Below are 9,434 nucleotides of genomic sequence, written 5' to 3' on the forward strand. Positions count from 1 at the left end.
TCCCTCTAGGTTAATTAACTTAGGTGAATTTAGTTCATTAGGTTAACTAAGTGAACTAAGTGCACTAGCTAGGTTAATTTAGGTAAACTAACTAGGTTAGGTAACTAAGTGAACTAGCTAGGTTAATTTGGCTTACTAACTAGGTTAATTAGATGTTTATAGATGTTTGGTTAACTAATTTGGTTAACTAACTAGGTTAGGTAAGTAAGTAGATGTTAATTAGGTTAGGGCAGTAGTGGTACTGCTAATTAGATGTTTTTTAGTTAGGGAAGTAGGTTAGGTAACTAAGTAGATGTTAGTTAGGTTAGGGCAGTAGTGGTACTGTTAATTAGATGTTTTTTAGTTAGGGAAGTAGGTTAGGTAACTAAGTAGATGTTAATTAGGTAGGTAACTAAGTAGATGTTAATTTAGGTTAATTTGGTTAACTAACTAGGTTAGGTAACTAAGTACATGTAAATTAGGTTAGGGTAGTAGTGGTACTAGTAGATGTTAATTAGATGTTTTTTAGTTAGAGAAGTAGGGTTTTACTAGGTTAATTAGGTGAAGTTAAATGGCTGACCTAAATGAATGAAATTAGTAGTTAACTGAATTTTTAGGACAAATTTGTATATGCTTAAGTACTTAACTAGATATTATTTTTAGGACAAACTTGTATATGCTTAAGTAGTTAACTAAATATATTATAGGTTGTATATATAGTTGTTTAAGTACTTATATAGTTGTTCTGCACCCAATGTATGCTTAAGTAGTTGTATAATTCCTAGGGTTCATCAATGGGTGCTTAAGTAGTTGTAGATGCTTAAGTAGCTACATAGGGTTCATCTAATTAGTTAGTATGTGTAGATGCTTAAGTACTAGGGCAGTAGGGTTAGGCAGTAGGGTTAGGGCAGTAGGATATAATTTGAATTGAGTTCTAGGGTTCATAATTTGAAATTTGTGTAAATTTTCTTGAAGTGTGAAACATTGAAGTGGCCATGATATATGAAAATTCCTCGATTGTGCCCAAGTGGCCTTTGGTTGTTTCTAGGGAATGAAGCGGAGTGGCCTATGTTTTGCCGGAATGTTGATTCATTTCCATTCTGGCAAATTTCAGGTGCTCGATTTTCCACTTTTTTAGAATAGGTCATGCCGAAATTTTCCACGAATTTCGGGATGACTTGTGCTACAAACTAGGACATATCGAGTGCCCGGAATTTGCCGCACTGGGAAGGAATCAACGTTACTGCAAAACATAGGCCTTTTTATGTCATTATTCATTTTATTAGGTCTAAAATTAATTGACTAGATTTAACTGTAGGAAACATGGTTAGCAACGATGAAGGACAGGGTTCTGGTGATTGCGACGATATCTACCTGGCGGCGGACGAATATTTGAACCTTGCCAACGATCAACGGTTGTTGTTGCTGAGCCCACCTGTCACATCCGAGACCGACATCGATACCAGCACCGAGATTGGTGTTGAGACCCAGACCGGCACCGAGACCGACATCAAGACTGGCAAAGCAATAGAACTAAAACTAAAGAGGAGATGTCGACACCCAAACCAGCTCCTCATTACTAGACAAGTCGTCACGGAGGTGGACAACGGCAACTTTGAGCCAAAACTGCCAGTGGAAGCGCGCTCCTGCTACGACAATCAAATATGCTGCATCGTACGGGCGTGCGCCACCATCAATGATGAGAAAGTAAAGAAGATACCAAATATGAAGCACTCCCTCCTAACCCTGCTACACCAGATATTCTTGTTCCCAGGCCAAGATGTAAGCAAAAACATAATTTGTAGTAAAAGGTAGTATTACTCACCCAAAGTTGTAAGGAAGTAGTATTTCTGGTTGGGTATTTAGTGGCACCAAGAACTCTAGCAAGCTTTTCTCCATGTCTTTTCGTTCCCATTGACACGTCCATGTCTCTTCATTAATGGTATTTGGCTCAATCAACCCAGTGCCATAGCGTCCAGCTTTTTCATTTCATACATCTTCATTCTGCATAATACCACAGAAAAGAATATATAGTAAGGATAATTATAGGTAATGAACAAGCACTACAGCTAGATAGAGACTTAAATTAAAGAAAGAAATCACTTACATACAATAGGAACTGACGAGTGATTTGTCGAGTGTGTCTTGATTGAGTAACTGAAACATTTCTTGAAACTCAACCCACAAATCTTTTTCATGGTAGTAATGCTTTTCCTCGACTTTCACCATGAGGGACTCTCGATTGGTAGTCTTTACTTCTCTCTGGTACCGTTGATGCAATTCATACATTCTCGTTGATAGAAGAGGGATCTGCTCATGCTTGACCATAGGTTAGCCGTGGACATATTTCCATTTTAGTTCCTCCTCTGTAAAAGTTTGGAAGTCCTCGATGCCTAGGATTGTTCTACAATGACACCGACCTCTTTAGCCTGCCTTCTATGATCGGCGGTTATTACCAACTGCTGATCGACGGTACTCACATGTGTTTGTAGCGGGGGGATCGATTGCACTGCCTATTCTCCCAGCTGGGGAACAGTTTTCCAGCATTTTTTGCCAGCTGCTTGGCTTGAGCCGAGCTTGACTCCTTTTTTTGTGCTTGATATGACTTCTTGATAGAGCGCTCATAGTCTGAGTCCCTATGCTTGACAACTGGTTGAGCATTATCAATTAAGTGTTATATGACATGCTCACGTATGATCTCCTTTCGTGGTGGGGGCGATTTCGGTCCAAAATGGGCCTTCACTTGGGCTTGCACTTCGGCTTCATTTTCCTCATCAGTCAGGTGGTAAAGCAACCTCAGAAGAGGCTTGAGGCTTGGACCATATCTGAATTTCTTGCCTCCTGTTGTACCGCTAGCCGATGTAGCTGCGACACCTCTCTTCCGATGTTTCTGAGGCGGCGGAGACGGCTGGCGTGGTGCCTGACTTGGAGGAGGAGTCGGCCGACATGATGCCAGACTTGGAGGACGAGGAGTCGGCTGACGTGGTGCCAGACTTGAAGGAGGAGGAGTGGGCTAACGCGATGGCGGACTTGGAGGAGAAGGAGTCTGCTAACGCGGTGGCGGACTTGGAGGAGCGGGAGTCCACTGACGTGGTGGCGGACTTGGAGGAGGAGCCAGCTAGTGCGGTGTCTGCGGCCTTGGAAAGATGATGGAATTTGTAAGTGCATCTAGTGCCACCCGTAGTTGGTTTTGGAGTATTGACGACAAACCTGGTTGAGGGACTAATGTGTTTATGAGAATTGCAGGATAACACAGGTAATAGTCCCTCATTGATTCGGTTTACCTACCGGAGATGACCCCTAAAAATGTGTGAAGACATTGAAGACAATGGTGGTCTGTAAGCTAATCACGTTGAAGACTATGACACGAGAAGACATGTGAGGGAGTCCTGGACTAGGGGGTGTCCGGTTAGCCGAGCTATCATCATCGGCCGGACTCCAAGACTATGAAGATACAAGATTGAAGGCTTCGTCCCGTGTCCGGATGGGACTTTCCTTGGCGTGGAAGGCAAGCTTGGCGATACGGATATGTAGATCTCCTACCATTGTAACTGACTCTGTGTAACCCTATCCCTCTCCGGTGTCTATATAAACCGGATGGCTTTAGTCCATAGGACGAACAACAATCATACCATAGGCTAGCTTCTAGGGTTTAGCCTCCTTGATCTCGTGGTAGATCTACTCTTGTAACACACATCATCAATATTAATCAAGCAGGACGTAGGGTTTTACCTCCATCAAGAGGGCTCGAACCTGGGTAAAACATCGTGTCCCTTGTCTCCTGTTACCATCCACCTAGACGCACAGTTCGGGACCCCTACCCGAGATCCGCCGGTTTTGACACCGACATTGGTGCTTTCATTGAGAGTTCCTCTGTGTCGTCACCGATAGGCTTGATGGCTTCTTCGTTCATCATCAACGATGCAGTCCAGGGTGAGACCTTCCTCCCCAGACAGATCTTCGTATTCGGCGGCTTTGCACTGCGGGACAATTCGCTTGGCCATCTAGAGCAGATCGAAAGCTACGCCCCTGGCCGTCAGGTCAGATTTGGAAGTTTGAACTTCATGGCTGACATCCGCGGGGACTTGATCCTCGATGGATTCGAGCCATAGCCGAGCGTGCCGCACTATCGCGACGAGCATGATTTAGCTCTGCAGCTGGACAGTATCCTGGAGACCGCACTCGAGTCCGCCCCGATCTTCAATTCGGAGCCGGCTGCGCAGATCGAGGATGGATGGCTAGACACTGCCTCGGGGGCTGCAACCTCTACGGCGATAGAGCCGAACACTGACCTTGTCCCTCATGAAGCTCATGACTCCGAGGTGCCGGACTCCTTGCCAAACTCCGAACCTCCCGCGCCCCTCCAATCGAATCCGATTGGGCGCCGGTCATGGAGTTCACCGCTGCAGACATCTTTCAACACTCACCTTTCAGCGACATCTTGAGTTCGCTAAAGTATCTCTCGTTATCAGGAGAGCCCTGGCCGGACTGCGGTCAGGACAGTTGGGATGCGGACTATGAAGAAATTCAAAGCCCACCCACCACCCACTTAGTAGCCACTATCGACAATCTAACCGACATGCTAGACTACGACTCCGAAGACATCAACGGTATGGACGACGATGCCGGAGATGACCGAGAACCAGCGCCTACCGGGCACTGGAAAGCCACCTCATCATATGACATATATATGGTGGATATCCCAAAGGATGGGAATGGCGAAGGAACAGCGGAGGATGACCCCTCCAAGAAACAGCCTAAGCGCCGGCGTCAGTGGCGCCGCTCTAAATCCCGCCACAGCAAGAATGAAGATTCCGGCACCGGAGATAATAACACCCCAGACAGTGCCGAACACAACCCACTCCAGCAAGATTCAGCACAGGAGGACGGAGACACCAGCCCTCATGAGAGAGCGGCAGAAGAAGAGGTAGAGGATTATATGCCTCCCTCCGGAGACGAGGCAAGCCTCGACGACGACGAATTTGTCGTGCCTGAGGATCCCGTCAAACAAGAGCGTTTTAAACGCAGGCTTATGGCCACGGCAAACAGCCTCAAGAGAAAGCAGCAACAACTTAGAGCTGATCAAGATCTGCTAGCCGACGGATGGACTGAAGTCCTCGCGGCTGAAGAGCATGAGCTCGAACGCCCCTCCAAAAGCTACCCTAAACGCAAGCTGCTCCCCCGATTAGAGGAGGAGGCGTATGAACCTGCATCACCAGCAGACAATACAGCTGACCGACCACCCCGTGGTCATGACAGAGAGGCCTCTAGACCCTTCACTAGAACCGTACCCCGGCATCGCTCGAAAATCACAAGGCCACAGGGGAACACTCCGGACTTGCAAGATATATTGGAAGATAAGGCAAGACAATCAAGATCGATCTATGGATCGCGTGGGCGCCCATGATACGCGACGACAACCGTCGCACCGGACACAGTTTCGGCCGGGCCGAACAAAATAGACAAAGCTCTTTTGAGCTCCGTCGTGATATCGCCCAGTACAGAGGCGCCGCACACCCACTATGCTTCACAGATGAAGTAATGGATCATCAAATCCCCAAAGGGTTTAAACCCATGAATATTGAATCTTACGATGGCACAACAGACCCCGCGGTTTGGATCAAAGACTATATCCTCCACATCCACATGGCCCGCGGTCACGATCTTCACGTCATCAAATATCTCCCACTCAAACTTAAAGGACCAGCCCGGCATTGGCTTAACAGCTTGCCAGCAGAGTCAATCGGGAGTTGGGAAGACCTGGAAGCCGCATTCCTCGATAACTTCCAAGGCACGTATGTGCGACCACCAGACGCTGATGACCTAAGCCACATAATTCAGCAGCCAGACGAATCGTCCAGACAATTCTAGACACGGTTCTTAACCAAGAAAAACCAAATCGTCGACTGTCCAGATGCGGAGGCCCTCGCGGCCTTCAAGCATAACATCCGCGACGAGTGGCTTGCCCGGCACCTGGGACAGGAAAAGCCGAAATCCATGGCAGCCCTCACATCACTCATGACCCGCTTCTGCGCGGGTGAGGACAGCTGGCTAGCACGCAGCAACAACCTCAGCAAAAATTCTGGCAGTCCGGATATCAAGGACCGTAATGGCAGGTCGCGTCGCAACAAAAACAAACGCCGCATTAACGGCGATAATAGTGAAGATACGGCAGTCAATGCCGGATTCAGAGGCTCTAAACCCGGTCAGCGGAAAAAGCCATTCAAAAGAACTACTCCGGGTCCGTCCAATTTGGACCGAATACTCGACCGCTCGTGCCAGATACACGGCACCCCCGAAAAGCCAGCCAACCACACCAACAGGGACTGTTGGGTATTCAAGCAGGCAGGCAAGTTAATTGCCGAAAACAATGACAAGGGGCTGCATAGCGATGACGAGGAAGAGACCCGACCGCCGAACAATAGAGGACAGAAGGGTTTCCCCCCACAAGTGCGGACGGTGAACATGATATACGCAACACACATACCCAAAAGGGAGCGGAAGCGTGCACTCAGGGATGTATACGCGATGGAGCCAGTTGCCCCGAAGTTCAATCCATGGTCCTCCTGCCCGATCACTTTTGACCGAAGGGACCACCCCACCAGCATCCGCCACGGCGGATTCGCCGCATTGGTTTTAGACCCAATCGTCGATGGATTTCACCTCACCAGAGTCCTGATGGACGGCGGCAGCAGCCTGAACCTGCTTTATCAGGATACAGTGCGCAAAATGGGCATAGACCCCTCAAGGATTAAACCAACCAAGACAACCTTTAAAGGCGTCATACCAGGTGTAGAAGCCAATTGTACAGGCTCAGTTACACTGGAAGTGGTCTTCGGATCCCCGGATAACTTCCGAAGCGAGGAGTTAATCTTCGACATAGTTCCGTTCCGCAGCGGCTATCATGCTCTGCTCGGACGTACCGCGTTTGCAAAGTTCAACGCGGTGCCGCACTACGCATACCTCAAGCTCAAGATGCCAGGCCCTCGAGGAGTCATCACGGTCAACGGAAACACTGAACGCTCTCTCCGAACGGAGGAACATACAGCGGCTCTCGCGGCAGAAGTACAGTGCAGCCTCTTAAGGCAATTCTCGAGTCCGGCCGTTAAGCGACCGGACACGGCTAAACGCGCCCGGAGTAACCTACAACAAGACCACCTGGCACGTTCCGAGCACGCGTAGCAGTGCGGCCCCAACCCCAGCCCCTGCAAAACGTCAAGACAGGTCCTTCGCGTACACCATTACGCTTTGGAGATACCATGGGCATGGGGAGAGGGGCACGACCACGATAGGCCCAGAATGCGGCTCAACCACACCAGGGGCTCTCAAGTGTGTCGTTCTTTTTTTCTTTTTTCTTTTTATTTTTACCCACAGGACTCCGTTCGTCAGAGGCCCTGTCCGGCAGCAGACCTGCCGAACTCACGATGCAACAGCCAGGGAAGGAGAAAGGCTACAACGAATATCCAGGTGGTCTCCATTACGAGCATTAAATCTGTTTTATACACCATTCCGCAGCCTACCCCTGGAGGGGGACATGTTTAATAGTCCCATCCCTTGCTTATCGCACCATTTGTATCGTTCTGCATTCACAGCAGTCTTTTCTTGAATAAGTAATGCAGCACCTTTTTGCTTCCAATTGCATTTCTTTCTTATACATATGTTCATTTATGACATGTTGCATCCGTACATTTTGGTACGGCTAAATACACCAGGGGCTTATGTTTCCCGCATCATGGTGTGATAAGTCCGAACACTTTCACAAGTGCGGCACCCCGAACTTATAGCATTATATGCATCGGCTCCGAATCATGTCTTGGGTCAATAGTTGGGTTTGCCCGGCTCCCATGTTTTGGTACCTTACGTTCCGTTGTATCGGCTAAGGTAGCACTGGGAGAACCACTGCGATTGCGCCCCAGTTGAGCTGGGCGAGCGCCTCAGTGGAGAAAGCTAAAACTGACCGTCATGATGAGGCGAGAGCCGGTCGCTGTTCGAGAGGTTTTTTGCGAGTCCCTAAAGACTTATGCCGCTTAGAGCGAGGAGCCAGCTTTGTCCGGCCCAGGCGTGGATAGCGCCCCAAATTCGGCCTTCCGAAGACTAGGGGCTTCGCCGAAATTTAAAATTATAGAATTCTATGGCTAAGTGAGAGTGTTCAAGCATTATAAGTCCGGTTGCCTTGTTCGTTGTGTTGAGCGCCTCCCTAGATGGACCCAAAAATGGGAACAAGAGTGCTCAAGTTTATCCCGAACACCCCAGCACTCGTGGCATGGGGGCTGAAGCCGACGACTTGCCATCTCTCAGATTTGATAAACAGCCGCACAGAAGGTAATATTTTAAATTAACAAGCGTTGCTTAGCGCATATGAACTAAGTTTTCAGCGCACAGGATAACAAAATGCGAGTCTACTCAAATATTACATCTTTGGAGCACTCACCCGCAATAATGCGGGCACCCTTCAGGACACTCTTATAATACATCTCGGGCGTGCGATGCTCCTTGCCCTGCGGTGGCGCGTCCGTCACAAGCTTCTGGGCATCCATCTTGCCCCAGTGCACCTTTGCGCGGGCAAGGGCCCGACGGGCACCTTCAATACAGGCGGAGTGCTTGATGACTTCAACCCACGGGCACGCATCCACCAGCCGCCGCACCAGGCCGAAGTAGCTCCCAGGCATGGCCTCCTTAGGCCACAGCCGAACTATGAGGCCCTTCATGGCCTGTTCGGCCACCTTGTGGAGCTCGACCAGCTGCTTCAGCTGGTCGCTAAGGGGCACCGGATGTCCGGCCTCAGCATACTGAGACCAGAAGACCTTCTCCGTCGAGCTCCCCTCCTCGGCCCTGTAGAAAGCGGCAGCATCGGACACGCTGCGGGGCAGATCTGCGAACGCTCCTGGAGAGCTCCGAATTCGGGTAAGTGATATGTAATTCACACTCACATGCTTACTTTGCATGAAAAACGCCTTACCCGCCGCTATTTTCTTCAACGCCTCGACTTCCTGGAGGGCCTTATAGGCTTCGGCCTTAGCGGCTTTGGCACTCTCAAGAGCCGTCGCAAGCTCGGACTCTCGAGTCTTCGAGTCACGCTCCAAACTCTCATGTTTTTCCATGAGAGCCTGGAGCTCTTGCTGTACCTCCGCCACCCGCGCCTCCTGCTTCTCTCGCTCGGTGCGTTCCGCGGCCGCATTACGTTCGGCCGCGGACACCGCCTCCTTCAGGGTCGCCACCTCGTTAGTGGCCCCTGCAATACCCACGTTATCCTTGTCATTTTTCTTGCAACCAAATCCTTTTCTGTAAGGTACAATTTTAATAAGGTATTACTCACCTTCCTTGTCCTCGAGCTGCTTCTTGGCACGGCCGAGCTCGTTCTCGGACCGCTCGAGGCTTTGCTTCAAAGTATTGACCTCCGCAGTCAGTGCGGCAGAGGTCAGCAGCGCAGCCTGCAATCCCATATTGACATATTT

This window comes from Triticum aestivum, chromosome 7B (genome assembly GCF_018294505.1).
Source record: "Triticum aestivum cultivar Chinese Spring chromosome 7B, IWGSC CS RefSeq v2.1, whole genome shotgun sequence".
Classification (NCBI taxonomy): domain Eukaryota; kingdom Viridiplantae; phylum Streptophyta; class Magnoliopsida; order Poales; family Poaceae; genus Triticum; species Triticum aestivum.